The 16,406-nt window shown below is 43.2% G+C and overlaps 1 protein-coding gene across 1 annotated transcript in view; it reads left to right on the top strand.

Moving 5' to 3' along the window:
• Positions 1 to 16,406, top strand: part of LOC139541423 (myosin light chain kinase family member 4-like) — a 94,195-nt gene that overhangs the window by 54,787 nt on the left and 23,002 nt on the right. The gene's annotated exons all lie outside the window — the stretch shown is intronic.

A 16,406-nucleotide genomic window follows, 5' to 3' on the forward strand; every position in this document is an offset into this window, starting at 1 on the left:
TCTTTTTGTTCAAAAGAGACGGTAGCAGCAACATTATGTTCAAAACAAGTTACTGACAACGTGAAAAGACAAACAAAATAGCATGGTTGGTTAAGAGCCGATAAGACGGCAGCCCTACCCTCCGGAGCCATCTTGGAAATCGTTAGTTAGAGGACAAGATAGTTAGAAGACAAGCTTGGCTTCCCTGTCTTTCATTCACCTAGGTAGCTCACTTACTTACTGTCACTTTACCCAGACGACGTGAAGATCTCTCTGTTTCACTTTTTCCCACTCTCTCTGTTTCACTCTCTCTGCCTAAATGACTACCGCCCAGTAGCACTCACATCTGTAGCCATGAAATGGTTAGATAGGCTGGTCATGGCTCACATCAACACCATCATCCCAGAAAGCCTGGACCCACTCCAAGTCGCATACCGACCCAACAGATCTATAGGTGACGCAATCTCTGTTGCACTCCACACTGCCCTTTCCCACCTGGACAAAAGGAACACCTACGTGCGAATGCTGTTCATTGACTACAGTTCAGCGTTCAACACCATAGTGCCCTCAAAGATCATCACTGAGCTAAGGACCTTGGGACTGAACATCTCTCTCTGCAACTGGATCCTGGACTTCCTGACGGGCTGCCCACAGGTGGTGAGGGTGGGCAACAACACATCTGCCACGCTGACCCTCAACACAGGGACCATCAAGGGTGGGACCCCTCCTGTACTCCCTGTTGACTCACGATTGCGGGGCTCGTAAGTAAGCATTTAACGGCATGTTACAAATACAATTTGATTTGATTTGAATAGTCAGTTTTAACCTACAGCAACAGGTCAAATCAAATCAAAGTTTATTTGTCACGTGCGCTGAATACAACAGGTGTAGACCTTACAGTGAAATGCTTATTTACAGGCTCTAACCAATAGTTCAAAAAAGGTATTAGGTGAACAATAGGTAGGTAAAGAAATAAAACAACAGTAAAAAGACAGGCTGTATACAGTAGCGAGGCTATAAAAGTAGCGAGGCTCCATACAGACACCGGTTAGTCAGGCTGATTGAGGTAGTATGTACATGTACATATGATGAACAGAAAGTAGCAGTAGCGTAAAAGAGGGGTTGGCGGGTGGTGGGTGGGACACAATGTTAGCCACTGTGCGGGAGCACTGGTTGGTCGGCCCAATTGAGGTAGTATGTACATGAATGTATAGTTAAAGTGACTATGCATATATGATAAACAGAGAGTAGCAGCAGCGTAAAAAGAGGGGTTGGGGGGGCACACAATGAAAATAGTCTGGGTAACCATTTGATTACCTGTTCAGGAGTCTTATGGCTTGGGGGTAAAAACTGTTGAGAAGCCTTTTTGTCCTAGACTTGGCACTCCGGTACCGCTTGCCATGCGGTAGTAGAAAGATCAGTCTATGACTGGGGTGGCTGGGGTCTTTGACAATTTTTAGGGCCTTCCTCTGACACCGCCTGGTATAGAGGTCCTGGATGACAGGAAGCTTAGCCCCAGTGATGTACTGGGCCGTATGCACTACCCTCCGTAGTGCCTTGCAGTCAGAGGCCGAGCAATTGCCGTACCAGGCAGTGATGTAACCAGTCAGGATGCTCTCGATGTTGCAGCTGTAGAACCTTTTGAGGATCTCAGGACCCATGCCAAATCTTTTTAGTTTCCTGAGGGGGAATAGGCTTTGTCGTGCCCCTCTTCACGACTGTCTTGGTGTGTTTGGGCCATTCTAGTTTGTTGTTGATGTGGACACCAAAGAACTTGAAGCTCTAGCAGTTAAGAGCGTTGGGCCAGTAGTCGAAAGGTCGCTGGTTTGATTCCCTAGCCGGCAAAGTGGAGAATTCTGCTCTTCAGCCCTTGAGCAAGGCAGTTAACCCCCAACAACAACTGCTCCCAGGGCGCTGATGATGTGGATGTCATTCTGATTCAGAGGGGTTGGGTTAAATGTGCAAGACACATTTTGGTTGAATAAATTCAGTTGTGCAACTGACAAGATATCTCTCTCTCTCTCTCTCTCTCTCTCTCTCTCTCTCTCTCTCTCTCTCTCTCTCTCTCTCTCTCTCTCTCTCTCTCTCTCTCTCTCTCTCTCTCTCTCTCTCTCTCTCTCTCTGTCTCTCTCTGTCTCTCTCTCTCTCTCTCTGTGGTATGAGGAACCGTAGGAATGTGTTGTTTTCACCAGGCCTCTCTCTGGTGTATGGTAACGGACCGTTTGCATAACTAATTTCTAACACAGATCAGCTTGGCACCTACTGGGCTTGACACACAGAACACAGAGCACAGCACATATGGGCAAAGACGCACATGCAAACAGGTGCACCCTGTGCAGATGCACATACAGGCAATCGTATAAACACGCCTACAAACAGGTGCCTCTATATCTTACTGTGTATGTAGTCTTGAGGTAGAATGATTACAAACTGTGCATGTCATGTTTTCTGTAAAAGTGAGTGTGTTTAGTAGCTCCTGCCTGTGTGTGTGTGGTTATGGTTGTGTGTGTGTCATTAGTGCTGGTACTCATGTGACCAGCCAAGCTGCATCCCCGTCTCCCTAAGACTGAAAGAGAGATGGTGAGGGAGGAGTGACAAATGTCTTGGGACATACCGAGGGAGAGTGAAGGACAGAGAGATTGTGGTAGACATAGAAGCTAGGGAGATATTAAGAGGTTGGGTGGGAGCGATGTTTAGTCTCAAAGGTGCAGAAGAGTGTCTCTATTTCTGACATCACCCACGTAGCATTGGACTCAGAGGAGGGACGGTGGGAGGAGGAAAGAGGCGGAAGAGCAGAGAGGAGTGAGGAGTGAGGAGTGAGGAGTGAGGAGTGAGGAGTGAGGAGTGACGAGCGAAAAGGGTAGAATTAAGCTTTTGACTGACATACAATCACAGCAGGTAGTTAAAGGGCTATTTCACTACGGTCCCACTTTATGGGCTGTCAGCACTTTGGGCTTTTAAAGACTGAGGTGGACCGCTAGATTTGAAAGAGATAGACAGAAGGGAGAGAGAGAAAGACAGAGATACTGTATATAATGACGAGATGGTCTCCGCCCTAACAATGGAATTCGTTGTCTCAAAGGTGGGAAGGCAGGCGGTCTGCTTATTGGTCTGCTTATTGCTGTATTTGCTGGAGTTGACTCTCTTGATTTGCCTCTTCCTCTCTGGTGTGACTGATATGAGGCCAGTTCTGTAGCACCCTGAAGGGTTTGTTTGTCTCTCCTGACCTCCAGGGGTCAGGGAAGGAAGGACAGGAGTAACCCCATGAATATATACTGAACAAAAATATAAACACAAAATGCAAAAATTTCAAAAGATTTTACTGAGTTACAGTTCATATAAGTGTCATGACGTTGCACTGTTGGTGAGGTTTATGACCCCCATAAATACCTTTCCCCCTTTTCTCTCTCTACTCTACAGAATGGACACTTGGAAAGCCCTTTGTTAACAGAGAGAGTATGGTAACATCAAAAGGTTGGGGAAAAGAACAATCTTTATGTAATCCAACCAGTTGAAGTGTCCGTTGGTACTTAAAGAATATGATGTCAGTTGTCGTCTGAGACATTATTATTGATGACAGGACGACATAAACTGTATCTTGGAAAGTCTACACCTTCATGTTATCAGATTCACATGGAATTGTTGTGCAATTTAAATGTTTAAATATTAAACTATTTGTGAAAAGATTAAATGTAATTCTAGTTTTTAAAATGAGAGAATTGTTTTCATAAGTAAAATATGCTCAATCAGTGGCCACGCCCACTTGAATAGACATTGGTTGGAAATGATGAACCAACCCCTTTTCTACATTTCTATAAGAGCCCGCTTGACACTATTTACAGCGAACTAAGCCAACCTCAGCATGAGCTCTGGTTGCGAATGGTTGAACGACTACAACCTAACGAAATTAACATTGTGTTCCCGATGACGTGAGGACTGATGTCCATACGTTTAGAAGGGCGAATTTCAACGTGGAGGTGACGATCACCACGCTGGAAGGATGAATGTGACTACACCAGCCAGAATATAGCATGAGCTTATAGTATGGCAACTTGGTATGAACTTTGAACTCTTATTCACTAAAGAAGTGAAACATCCTAGACGTCGACAGGGTACTACAACGTATACGTTCTACAACACACTACAACATATCCGCCCAGAAATATTCTTCAAAGGACAAGGGAGAGCTCTGCTGGGCAACCCAGCCTTCCATATTCGACCAATCTATCGAAGTGTAAATCAGATCAGAGTAAATATATTTCTTGCATTTTCCTTTTCCGAATGGGCGGTTATTTAGAATGCTTAAGATTCTGTATTTACGAAAGCATAGCTTCATAAGGTCCGATAGAGACCCAATCCTTTTGTTCCTCAGTCTTCCCGCGCTTTCATTCAAACCGAACCCCCTTTGTTTGTGTAACCAGCCGCCATATCGGTTTTGTCCGCTAGGGACGTTTTCTTTTATGACATAATTAGTAATCAATGTATGATCCATCCTGTGTATATGTAATTCTGGGTGATTATTTAGGTATTTAGTAAATAAATAATTAAACCAAATGTTGTATTGCTGATTCAACTTGTTAACCAGGGTTCGTGAAGATAACCAAGAATTTTATGACGTTCAGATGAGATTGAATAAGGTGACGATTAATAATTGACTGCTATTGATGTAAAAGATTACCAGGTCTTTAAGAGTTTATTCAGAAGACAACAGCTCTATAAACATTCATCCGTGGTGCCTCGACTTCCTAGTTAATTACATTTACATGATTAGTTTAATCAGGTAATATTAATTACAGAGAATTTATTTGATAAAATAGCATGTCATATATCACTTAATCCATAGTAAAGACATGACATAAGGAAATCAGTCAATTGAAATAAATTAATTCGGTCCTGATCCATGGATTTCACGTGGCTGGGAATACAGATATGCATCTGTTGGTCACAGATACCTTTGGTACAGATACCAGGAATTGTGTACAGATCCTTGCGACATTGGGCCGTGTATTATCATGCTGAAACATGAGGTGATGGCAGCGGATGAATGGCACGACAATGGGCTTCAGGATCTCGTCACGGTATCTCTGTGCATTCAAATTGTCATCGATACAATGCAATTATGTTCGTTGTCCGTAGCTTATGCCTTCCCATACCATAACCCCACCGCCACCGTGGGGCACTCTGTTCACAACGTTGACATCAGCAAACCACTCACCCACACGACGCCATACACGTGGTCTGCAGTTGTGAGGCAGGTTGGACAACCTTCTAAATCTTGTAAAATGACATTGGAGGCGGCTTATGGTAGAGAAATTAACATGAAATTCTCTGGCAACAGCTCTGGTGGACATTCCTGCAGTCAGCATGACAATTGCACGCTCCCTCAAAACTTGAGACATCTGTGGCATTGTGTTGTGTGACAAAACGTTTTATCAAATCAAATCAAATCAAATTTTATTAGTCACATACACATGGTTAGCAGATGTTAATGCGAGTGTAGCGAAATGCTTGTGCTTCTAGTTCCGACAATGCAGTAATAACCAACAAGTAATCTAACCTAACAATTCCACAACTACTACCTTATACACACACAAGTGTAAAGGGATAAAGAATATGTACATAAAGATATATGAATGAGTGGTGGTACAGAACGGCATAGGCAAGATGCAGTAGATGGTATAGAGTACGGTATATACATATGAGATGAGTACTGTAGGGTATGTAAACATAAAGTGGCATAGTTTAAAGTGGCTAGTGGTACATGTATTACATAAAGATGGCAAGATGCAGTAGATGATATAGAGTACAGTATATACATATGAGATGGGTAATGTAGGGTATGTAAACATTATATTAAGTGGCATTGTTTAAAGTGGCTAGTGGTACATTTTTACATAATTTCCATCAATTCCCATTTTTAAAGTGGCTGGGGTTGAGTCAGTATGTTGGCAGCGGCCGCTAAATGTTAGTGGTGGCTGTTTAACAGTCTGATGGCCTTGAGATAGAAGCTGTTTTTCAGTCTCTCGGTCCCTGCTTTGATGCACCTGTACTGACCTCGCCTTCTGGATGATAGCGGGGTGAACAGGCAGTGGCTTGGGTGGTTGTTGTCCTTGATGATCTTTATGGCCTTCCTGTGACATCGGGTGGTGTAGGTGTCCTGGAGGGCAGGTAGTTTGCCCCCGGTGATGCGTTCTGCAGACCTCACTACCCTCTGGAGAGCCTTACGGTTGTGGGCGGAGCAGTTGCCGTACCAGGCGGTGATACAGCCCGACAGGATGCTCTCGATTGTGCATCTGTAGAAGTTTGTGAGTGCTTTTGGTGACAAGCCGAATTTCTTCAGCCTCCTGAGGTTGAAGAGGCGCTGCTGCGCCTTCTTCACGACGCTGTCTGTGTGGGTGGACCAATTCAGTTTGTCCGTGATGTGTACACCGAGGAACTTAAAACTTTCCACCTTCTCCACTACTGACCCGTCGATGTGGATAGGGGGGTGCTCCCTCTGCTGTTTCCTGAAGTCCACAATCATCTCCTTTGTTTTGTTGACGTTGAGTGTGAGGTTATTTTCCTGACACCACACTCCGAGGGCCCTCACCTCCTCCCTGTAGGCCGTCTCGTCGTTGTTGGTAATCAAGCCTACCACTGTAGTGTCATCCGCAAACTTGATGATTGAGTTGGAGGCGTGCATGGCCACGCAGTCGTGGGTGAACAGGGAGTACAGGAGAGGGCTCAGAACGCACCCTTGTGGGGCCCCAGTGTTGAGGATCAGCGGGGTGGAGATGTTGTTAACTACCCTCACCACCTGGGGGCGGCCCGTCAGGAAGTCCAGGACCCAGTTGCACAGGGCGGGGTCGAGACCCAGGGTCTCGAGCTTGATGACGAGTTTGGAGGGTACTATGGTGTTAAATGCTGAGCTGTAATCGATGAACAGCATTCTCACATGGGTATTCCTCTTGTCCAGATGGGTTAGGGCAGTGTGCAGTGTGGTTGCGATTGCGTCGTCTGTGGACCTATTGGGTCGGTAAGCAAATTGGAGTGGGTCTAGGGTGTCCGGTAGGGTGGAGGTGATATGGTCCTTGACTAGTCTCTCAAAGCACTTCATGATGACGGAAGTGAGTGCTACGGGGCGGTAGTCGTTTAGCTCAGTTACCTTAGCTTTCTTGGGAACAGGAACAATGGTGGCCCTCTTGAAGCATGTGGGAACAGCAGACTGGGATAAGGATTGATTGAATATGTCCGTAAACACACCAGCCAGCTGGTCTGCGCATGCTCTGAGGACGCGGCTGGGAATGCCGTCTGGGCCTGCAGCCTTGCGAGGGTTAACACGTTTAAATGTTTTACTCACCTCGGCTGCAGTGAAGGAGAGCCCGCAGGTTTTGGTAGGGGGCCGTGTCAGTGGCACTGTATTGTCCTCAAAGCGGGCAAAAAAGTTGTTTAGCCTGTCTGGGAGCAAGACATCCTGGTCCGCGACGGGGCTGGTTTTCTTTTTGTAATCCGTGATTGACTGTAGACCCTGCCACATACCTCTTGTGTCTGAGCTGTTGAATTGCGACTCGATTTTGTCTCTGTACTGGGACTTAGCCTGTTTGATTGCCTTGCGGAGAGAATAGCTACACTGTTTGTATTCGGTCATGCTTCCGGTCACCTTGCCCTGGTTAAAAGCAGTGGTTCGCGCTTTCAGTTTCACGCGAATGCTGCCGTCAATCCACGGTTTCTGGTTTGGGAATGTTTTAATCGTTGCTGTGGGTACGACATCGTCAATGCACTTCCTAATGAACTCGCTCACCGAATCAGCATATTCGTCAATATTGTTGTTGGACGCAATGCGGAACATATTCCAATCCGCGTGATCGAAGCAGTCTTGAAGCGTGGAATCAGATTGGTCGGACCAGCGTTGAACAGACCTGAGCGCGGGAGCTTGTTGTTTTAGTTTCTGTTTGTAGGCTGGAATCAACAAAATGGAGTCGTGGTCAGCTTTTCCGAAAGGGGGGCGGGGGAGGGCCTTATATGCGTCGCGGAAATTAGTATAACAATTATTGTCCCCAGCACAAGGTTTACCGGTGTAATGATCATGCTGTTTAATCAGCTTCTTGATATGCCACACCTGTCAGGTGGATGGATTATCTTGGCAAAGGAGAAATGCTCACTAACAGGGATGTAACATGGGACCAACTCTTTACATGTTGCGTTTATATTTTTGTTCAGTAGAATCCAAACTAATTCTGAGAAACAATCTCTCTGAGGACCGATCAGCAGGAGTGGAAATGAGCAATGGGTCTTGACTAATCCAGCTAAGTAGTTACTGTTTGATTGACATTTCATATTTACTTACAGCCCAGAAAAATAATAGATTTGTCTGATACATTTGACTGTCCTTTAAAATGACTACTTGCCAGTCATTTGTAAAGGAAGGTATATGCAGTATGTTTCTAAATAATATCATATCATGAGTTTGGTATGTGTTTAGTTTGTGTTAAGTGTCTTAGATTTCACCAGTGGTAACTGAGGAAGGCTGGAGTGATTACTCTTTTAACGCCCTGGCCTTCTCAGTGTGTGTGTGTGTGTGTGTGTGTGTGTGTGTGTGTCAGGGCTAGGAGGAGAGGTTGTGTGTATGTGTGTGTGCTTTGCCAATTAGTGTGGAGCCCGTCAATCAGCAAGCAGCACACGAGGGTGACGTCACTAGCTACCTCTACATGGAAACAATCTCTCAACTAAACCAGGCTCCGAGGTCATTCAGCAAAAAGGAGTAAGAGAATGGGTCATATCTGGACGTCACTGACCCAGTCCAGTTGGCATGACCATGAAAGGACATACAGATACATACTAGTGGGATACAGACAAACATAAACATAGCCAGTGACACTCTTAGAAAAAAGGGTTCCAACAAAAGGATTCTTTGGCTGTCCCAATCTTTTTGGTTCTAGGTAGAACCATTTTTTGGTTCCAAACAGAACTCTTTTGGGTTCCATGTAGAACCCTCTATTCCTCTCCCACTGAGGCTATTACTGTAGCCTTGGGTTCAGGCTGAGCTATGCTTCCTCCTCCCATGTTGAACTCAGTCTATTACTGTGGACTGCCTGCGTGGATAGCTGATGGTGTATAGTGTAACAGGATGGCATGCAGAATACAGATGATCTAGAATAAGCATTGTGCATTGTTTTGTCTCTGGGTCTTGATGAGTAACCCTGTGTGGTGCTTTGAACAGCTCTGTCTGTCTGTCTGTCTGTCTGTCTGTCTGTCTGTCTGTCTGTCTGTCTGTCTGAAATTCAATTGTATTCAGAAAGTATTCACACTCCTTGACTTTTTCTACATGTTGTGGTGTTACAAAGTGGGAATAAAATTGATTGAATTGTCATTTTTATCAATGATCTAGATACAATACTCTGTAATGTCAAAAGTATATACAGTACCAGCCAAAAGTTTGGACACACCTACTCATTCAAGTTTTTTTGTAAAAGTATTACTATTTTCTATATTGTAGAATAATAGTGAAGACATCAAAACTATGAAATAACAAATGGAATCATGTAGTAACCCAAAAAATGTTAAACAAATCAAAATATATTTTAAATTTGAGATTCTTCGTAGTAGCCACCCTTTGCCTTGATGACATTTTTGCACACTCTTGGTATTCTCTCAACCAGCTTCACCTGTAATGCTTTTCCAACAGTTTTAAAGGAGTTCCCACATGCTGTATGCTGAGCACTTGTTGGCTGCTTTTCCTTCATTCTGTGGTCCAACTCATCCCAACCCATATCAATTGGGTTGAGGTCGGGTGATTGTGGAGGCCAGGTCATGTGATGCAGCACTCCATCACTCTCCTTCTTGGTCAAATAGCCCTTACACAGCCTGGAGGTGTGTTGGGTCATTATCCTGCTGAAAAACAAATGATAGTCCCACTAAGCGCAAATCAGACGGGATGGCGTATCACTGCAGAATGCTGTGGTAGCCATGCTGGTTAAGTGTGCCTTGAATGCTAAATAAATCACCGACCGTGTCACCCCCACACCATCACACCTCCATCTCCATGCTTTATGGTGGGAACCACACATGCAGAGATCATCCATTCATCTACTCTGCATCTCACCAAGACACGGCGGTTGGAACCAAAAATCTCAAATTTGGACTCATCAGACCAAAGGACAGATTTCCACCGGTCTAATGTCCATTGGTCGTGTTTCTTAAATCCAGTCTTTAACACAACAATATTTGGATAAAGTCAAGGGGTGTGAATAGTTTGTGAATGCACTGGTTAAGGGCCTATAACTATAAAACTATACTGCTGGTGTTACTATAGTATTGAATGGCCATAGGCTTTCACAAAATAGTTATGTGAAGGCTCGATATCACAATGTAGCACAGACTGTATTGATGTCATAGACAGGCATCACTTTAGTTTCTCACACATCTCCCTCTGCTGGAAGTTGGGCTCCCTGCTGTTCTCCCTGCTGTGGTGGAGAGAGATCATCCTGGATTGCCAGGCTAATAGCTGACTGTATGTATAGTATAACTAGCTCTTTAGCGGAACTATAACCATCATGTGCAGCGAAGACACGAAACTAGAGGAACCTTATTCTTATATCTCGTCACTTAAGTAATTTGATTCTGTATAATATATCACATCCTATGTCCTGTAATTCATATTTCACACATTTAGCACAACTTCACCCCCACCTCACTCATGTGAAGTAAGTAAAAGCTTGACTGATAGCGTGAGAGATTTTTTCAACATTGTCCCATCCCATCTGGTGCAATAGGCACATATTCTATTAGGCCAGTGGTTCCCAAACTTTTTATAGTCCCGTACCCCTTCAAACATTCAACCTTCAATCCCTCTACCACCTGGGTCAGCGCACTCTCAAATGTTGTTTTTTGCCATCATTGTAAGCCTGCCTCAAACACACTATACGATACATTTATTAAACATAAGAATGAGTGTGAGCATTTGTCACAACCCGGCTCGTGGGAAGTGACAAAGAGCTCTTATAGGACCAGGGCACAAATAATAATATAATAATAATAAATAATTTTGCTCTGTATTTAACCAGCTTACATATAAAAACTTTGTTAATCGAAAATTGTAAATAACTCACCACAGGTTAATGAGAAGGGTGTGCTTGAAAGGATGCACATAACTCTGCAATGTTGAGTTGTATTGGGGAGAGTCTCAGTCTTAAATCATTTTCCACACACAGTCTGTGCCTGTATTTCATTTTCATGCTAGTGAGGGCCTAGAATCCACTCTCACATAGGTACGTGGTTGCAAAGGGCATCAGTGTCTTAACAGCTCGATTTGCCAAGGCAGGATACTCTGAGCGCAGCCCAATCCAGAAATCTGGCAGTGGCTTCTGATTAAATTAAATTTTCACAGAACCGCTTGTTGCAATTTCGATGAGGCTCTCTTGTTCAGATATCGGTAAATGGACTGGAGGCAGGGCATGAAAGGGATAACGAATCCAGTTGTTTGTGTCATCCGTTTCGTGAAAATACCTGCGTAATTGTGCACCTAACTCACTCAGGTGATTCAGGTCACATTTGACATTGTCCGTAAGCTTGAGTTCATTTGCACACAAAAACTCATACAATGATGGAAAGACCTGTCTGTTGTCCTTGTTAATGCAGACAGAGAAGAGCTCCAACTTCTTAATCATAGCCTCAATTTTGTCCCGCTCATTGAATATAGTTGCGGAGAGTCCCTGCAATCCTAGATTCAGATCATTCAGGCCAGAAAAATCATCACCCAGATAGGCCAGTCGTGTGAGAAACTCGTCATCGTGCAAGCGGTCAGACAAGTGAAAATGATGGTCAGTAAAGAAAACTTTAAGCTTGTCTCTCAATTCAAATACTTTGCCCCTTGATAACCAGTGCACTTCTGTATGTTGTAAAAGTGTTGCATGGGCGCTGCCCATATCATTGCATAGTGCAGAAAATACACGAGAGTTCAGGGGCCTTGCTTTAACAAAGTTAACAATTTTCACTGTAGTGTCCAAAACATCTTTCAAGCTGTCAGGCATTCCCTTTTGGCAGCAAGAGCCTCTTGGTGGATGCTGCAGTGTACCCAAGTGGCGTCGGGAGCAACTGCTTGCACGTACATTACCTCTCCACTATGTCTCCCTGTCATGGCTTTTGTTCCATCAGTACAGATACCAACACATCTTGACAACCAAAGTCCATTCGATGTCACAAAGCTGTCCAGTACTTTAAAAATATCCTCTCCTGTTCGTGAAACAGTGTTGCATCGTGAAACAGTGTTGTTTGATGAAGGCATTGTCTGTATAGTTTTTTTGGCCTTTTCCCCCAGCATTGTCCCAGCCATATCAGTGGCAGCAGGAAGAATGAAGTCCTCCACATTTGTATGGGGCTTGCCTGTCCTAGCCACTCAGTAGCTCCCCATATAAGATGTTTCTAGACCCTTCTTATTAATGGTATCTGTTGCTTTTATACATGTCTTACTACTCGAAAGTCGTCTTAATTCTCGCTCAAAAAACTCCTGTGGCTTATTTTTAAAATTGGCATGTTTTGTTTCTAAATGTCTGCGTGAGAGTGAAGGTTTCATCGAGTTGTGAGATAGTACTTTTGCACATACTGTGGCTGAGGGAAGGCACTACTCCCAATATAAGTGAATCAATGTAGTTCTCATCATATTTGCGCCTCTTCGATGGTCCAGCGTCCCTGTCTGTTGTTTGGTGCTTCCCGGCTGCATCAGTTTCACAACTGTCTGTGTCCATGCTACTGTAGCTGAGCTAACAACAAATGTAGAATTACTGATGCTGGCATTGGATGTGCTCATGGAAGCAAAACAACTTGTGTCGTCGACAGGTGCAGGTGTAGTACTGCTGGTAGTAGCAGTACTACCAGTAGAGCTGGTATGTGTCTCTATGGGCCTTACTTTTTTTAACCATTTATCAATTTTCGAGTAAACGGAATGAGCAGCAGCTACGTTTGGCTACATACGGACCGTTAGTGGAATTCCCTCAAGAGAGTAACGGTTAATGTGATTGGATGTTAATTATTTGACTAGGCTACCTGTATTTGACATTGTGTTGTTATTTCGCTGACACACTAAATGGTCTAATTGTATTTTTGTCAGTGAAACGAGGCTACTCAGGCGAGAAAAAAACTCACCCAAATGTATAGCCCCGTTGGAAAAAATAAATGGACTGTTTGAAAATGTGAATTTCTTTTATCACATTTTTATTTGGAGTACCCCTGACGGCATTTTGCGTACCCCCAGAACCCCAGTTTGGGAATACCTGTATTAGGAGATAGTTTCCACACACCCCTATCCCAAAACACCCTATGTTAACAGTTTAGTGTTGTTACACTGTCCTGCTTTAAACACCTCTATGGTAGGATGTGGATGGGGTTTTTAGGTCAGGGTGTTAGGTCTTAGAACATGACAGTATAACACTTTTCCAATGGTAAACAATCCAAATCTATGTATGTGTTGTCTGTCTGTCACCACGTCAAAGCCATATTTATGTTTTCATCTTGGTCTATTCTTAAGTAATAAACATTATCTTGTGTAATGAACACATAATAAACATTATCTTGTGTAATGAACACTTAATAAATATTATCTTGTGTAATGAACACTTAATAAATATTATCTTGTGTAATGAACACTTAATAAACAGTATCTTGTGTAATGAACACGTAATAAACAATATCTTGTGTAATGAACACTTAATAAACATTATCTTGTGTAATGAACATGTAACAAATATTATCTTGTGTAATGAACACTTAATAAACATTATCTTGTGTAATGAACACGTAATAAACAGTATCTTGTGTAATGAACACGTAATAAACTATTTATTGTGTAATGAACACGTAATACACATTATCTTGTGTAATGAACACGTAATAAACTATTTATTGTGTAATGAACACGTAATACACATTATCTTGTGTAATGAACACTTAATAAACAATATCTTGTGTAATGAACACTTAATAAACATTATCTTGTGTAATGAACACTTAATAAACAGTATCTTGTGTAATGAACACGTAATAAACAATATCTTGTGTAATGAACACTTAATAAACATTATCGTGTGTAATGAACATGTAACAAATATTATCTTGTGTAATGAACACGTAATAAACATTATCTTTTGTAATGAACACGTAATACACATTATCTTGTGTAATGAACAAGTAATAAACAATATCTTGTGTAATGAACACTTAATAAACATTATCTTGTGTAATGAACACGTAATACACATTATCTTGTGTAATGAACACGTAATAACCATTATCTTGTGTAATGAACACGTAAAAACATTATCTTGTGTAATGAACACTTAATAAACATTATCTTGTGTAATAAACACGTAATAAACAATATCTTGTGTAATGAACACGTAATAAACAATATCTTGTGTAATGAACACGTAATAACCATTATCTTGTGTAATGAACACGTAATAAACATTATCTTGTGTAATGAACACTTAATAAACATTATCTTGTGTAATAAACACGTAATAAACAATATCTTGTGTAATGAACACGTAATAAACAATATCTTGTGTAATGAACACGTAATAAACAATATCTTGTGTAATGAACATGTAATAAGCATTATCTCCATTGTGATTTAGAGGTACGGTTGTAGAAAAAAATCATCACTCCCTCTTCTCTCAGCTTTACTCTCCTTCCTTCCCACAGCTTTCTTAGTTGTTTGGTGTAGTCAGTATCTACTGTTTATTATGTTTCCGTGTTCCGGCACCTCACTGTGAATACTGTTCCTGCACCTCACTGTGAATACCGTTCCTGCACCTCACTATGAATACTGTTCCTGCACCTTACTGTGAATACTGTTCCTGCACCTCACACTGTGAATACTGTTCCTGCACCTCACTGTGAATACTGTTCCTGCACCCCACAGTGGGAATACTGTTCCGGCACCTCACTATGAATACTGTTCCTGCACCTCACTGTGAATACCGTTCCTGCACCTCACTGTGAATACTGTTCCTGCACCTTACTGTGAATACTGTTCCTGCACCTCACACTGTGAATACTGTTCCTGCACCTCACTGTGAATACTGTTCCTGCACCCCACAGTGGGAATACTGTTCCTGCAGTGTGAATAGTGTTCCTGCACCCCACAGTGAGAATAGTGTTCCTGCACCTCACTGTGAATACTGTTCCTGCACCCCACAGTGGGAATACTGTTCCTGCACCTCACTGTGAATACTGTTCCTGCACCCCACAGTGGGAATACTATTCCTGCACCTCACTCTGAAAACTATTCCTGCTGCACCTCACTATGTGAATACTGTTCCTGCACCTCACTGTGAATACTATTCCTGCACCACACTGTGTGATTACTATTCCTGTACCTCACAGTGAATACTGTTCCTGCACCTCACTGTGAATATTGTTCCTACAGCTCACAGTGCGAATAGTGTTCCTGCACCTCACAGTGTGAATACTGTTCCTGCACCTCACTGTGAATACTGTTCCGACACCTCACAGTGTGAATAGTGTTCCTGCACCTCACAGTGTGAATACTGTTCCTACACCTCAAAGTGAATACTGTTCCTGCACCCCACAGTGAGAATACTGTTCCTGCACCCCACAGTGTGAATACTGTTCCTGCACCTCACTGTGAATACTGTTCCTACACCTCACAGTGGGAATACTGTTCCTGCAGTGTGAATAGTGTTCCTGCACCCCACAGTGAGAATACTGTTCCTGCACCTCACTGTGAATACTGTTCCTGCACCTCACTGTGAATACTGTTCTTGCACCCCACAGTGGGAATACTGTTCCTGCACCTCACTGTGAATACTGTTCCTACACCTCACAGTGGGAATACTGTTCCTGCAGTGTGAATAGTGTTCCTGCACCCCACAGTGAGAATACTGTTCCTGCACCTCACTGTGAATACTGTTCCTGCACCTCACTGTGAATACTGTTCCTGCTCCCCACAGTGGGAATACTGTTCCTGCACTTCACTGTGAATACTGTTCCTACACCTCACAGTGTGAATACTGTTCCTGCACCCCACAGTGTGAATACTGTTCCTGCACCTCACAGTGTGAATACTGTTCCTGCACCTCACTGTGAATACTGTTCCTACACCTCACAGTGTGAATAGTGTTCCTGCACCTCACAGTGTGAATACTGTTCCTGCACCTCAAAGTGAATACTGTTCCTGCACCCCACAGTGAGAATACTGTTCCTGCACCCCACAGTGTGAATACTGTTCCTGCACCTCACTGTGAATACTGTTCCTACACCTCACAGTGTGAATACTGTTCCTACACCTCACAGTGTGAATAGTGTTCCTGCACCTCAAAGTGTGAATACTGTTCCTGCACCTCAAAGTGAACACTGTTCTTAAATTGGAAACCAGTCTCTGTCCGGGGGCTTCTGTCTGTTAAAAGCGGGAAGGATCCTCGTCCTGAATT

This window comes from Salvelinus alpinus, chromosome 16, assembly GCF_045679555.1.
Source record: "Salvelinus alpinus chromosome 16, SLU_Salpinus.1, whole genome shotgun sequence".
Classification (NCBI taxonomy): Eukaryota; Metazoa; Chordata; class Actinopteri; order Salmoniformes; family Salmonidae; genus Salvelinus; species Salvelinus alpinus.